This window comes from Papio anubis, unplaced genomic scaffold, assembly GCF_008728515.1.
Source record: "Papio anubis isolate 15944 unplaced genomic scaffold, Panubis1.0 scaffold4432, whole genome shotgun sequence".
Lineage (NCBI taxonomy): Eukaryota > Metazoa > Chordata > Mammalia > Primates > Cercopithecidae > Papio > Papio anubis.
This window is the reverse complement of record NW_022164608.1, coordinates 1-2,009: the sequence shown is the minus strand read 5'-3', so window position 1 is coordinate 2,009 and position 2,009 is coordinate 1. Positions and strand designations below refer to the sequence as shown.

General features: G+C 49.6%; 1 long non-coding RNA gene across 3 annotated transcripts; it reads left to right on the top strand.

Moving 5' to 3' along the window:
- Nucleotides 1-684: 684 nt before the first annotated feature.
- LOC116273181 lies at nucleotides 685-2,003 on the top strand. Of its 3 annotated transcripts, none has more exons than XR_004181639.1 (4): nucleotides 685-794; nucleotides 998-1,255; nucleotides 1,510-1,718; nucleotides 1,858-2,003. It is a non-coding gene; the product is annotated as an uncharacterized LOC116273181 (long non-coding RNA). The 3 variants fall into 3 exon arrangements; XR_004181638.1 differs by having other exon boundaries at nucleotides 685-844; XR_004181640.1 differs by having other exon boundaries at nucleotides 685-844; nucleotides 1,429-1,718.
- The last annotated feature ends 6 nt before the right edge of the window (nucleotides 2,004-2,009 follow it).

Genomic DNA, 2,009 nt, shown 5'->3' with positions numbered 1-2,009 from the left:
TTGAACAGTTCCATCAATGTTAGTAACTCAAGGGCCAAAGTGATGGATTAAACGGCCAGTCGAGTCAATCTCTGGTTCACCCTCATGATGACAGAATGCTTTTAGGTAGTGAGGCAGTGCTTAGTCTCAAGGTAGCCTCCCTTCCCCTCATGCATTACCTGGTGTTTGTGGGCAACAGTGTGGATCCTCTATACATGCCTGGGGTTTTGGGTGTGGAAAGGGTGTGCTGGGGTATACCCTGGGGCCTCTGCAAGTGCCTGACCCATAGATGCTCCCTGAGGCCTGGTAACTGGGTGCCCTGGTGGCTTACAGTATGGAAGTTGGGGACTTCACCATAATCTGTGGCCTGAGCTTGGCCTCAGGGAATATTCCTGGGTGGTGTCAGCTATACATCCTCCTTACTCCATGTCACAGGGGAGCAGCGACTCTCTGAGATGGTGCCATGGGTGGTGAAAGAATTTACCAAGACAGTTGTAGGTAAAGAAAGGCAAATTTATTGGACACCACAGAGCTTATGTGTTTGTGGTGATGTGGGTGTGAACATACAATTATGTATAGTGCATAACGCTTGATGAAAATAATAAATGATGTTAATGTTTTATGTATTTAATATCGTATACTTTTAAATTGTTATTTTAGAGTATATGTTTACTACTCTTTTTTTAAGTTAACTGTGAAGCAGCCTCAGGCAGGTCCTTCAGGAGGTTTCCAGAAGAAGGCATTATTATCAAGGAGATGACAGCCCCATGCCTGTTACTGCCCCTGAAGACCTTCCAGTGGGACAAGATGTGGAGGTAGAAGACAGTGATATTGATGCTCCTGACCTGCTTAGGCTTAGGCAAATGTGTGTGTTTGTGTCTTGGTTTTTTAAAAAAGGTTTTAAAAGTAAAATCAATAAATAATAGAAAAAAGCTCATAGAATAAGGTTAAAAAGAAAGAAAATATTTTTGTATAACTATATAATTTGTGTGGTTTTTTGTTTATTTGTTTGAGACAGGGTCTCACTCTGTCACCCAGACTGGAGGGCAGTGGCACAATCACGGCTCACTGTAGCCTCGACCTCCTGGGCTCCAGAGATCCTCCCACCTCAGGAGGACATCAGTCCTCCAGACAGACATCAGGCCCCGGTGGACACCAGGCCCCAAGTGGGACACAAGCCCAAGGCGGACATCAGGCCTGAGGAGGACATCCGGCCCCTGGTGAACATTAGGTGCAGGTGTCCAAGCAGGCCCTGAGTGGACATAACAGTGTCTAGGTAAGGAGTTGACCTTGGAGGAGGGTGAGCAGTCAGTAGCCCAGTGGAGTCCTGAGTAGGTCTTATGGAAGGAAGGGGCCGTGGAGACGGAAACTTAAAGAAGCAGACTCATTTACTTGATGACAGACCCGAACAGAACTTAGAACTCTAGTAACCAGGTGCCCATATCCTAGAGTCAGCCCTGTGGCCAGCTTACTTGGTGAGAGACGCTCAAAAGAGAGAGATGTTCTCATGTTGCATCCCCGCTTCCCAAGGCTGCTCCTTCAGGAATGGCAGAAGAGCCTTTTCCGACGATGCTGACGAAGGCTTATCCCTCACCCCAGACGCCTGTGGCCCTTTGTAAAAACGCGCACCCAGATACCACAGGGCAGCCTCACCTCACCGGAGATCCCATCGGGCCTGCATCTGCACGTTGTCCTTGTCCAAGAGGAGATTCGGGAGCCTATACGGGCACAGGCACATGGTGAGGTGGCCTGCGGTCTGGAAGGCTTTGTGGGGTTGGTGCTTTTCAGCCGGAATTCCTTTAAATTCAGTGAGGTGGTTTCCGTGTTGGAAATTCCAGAGGAAAGTGATTGACGTTGGTGATCTTTCTCCTTTTTCAGCTCTTGCCGCACGTGCAGAGAGAGGGGAACTTCCCGCGCCCCTCTGTGGAGCCAGAACCCACAGCATGGGAGGGGCCCCTCCAGAGGCCCTGCTGCAGCTAGAGCAGCAGCTCCAGAGCCCTCCGGGCCCTGCACCGGTACAGCCAAGGACC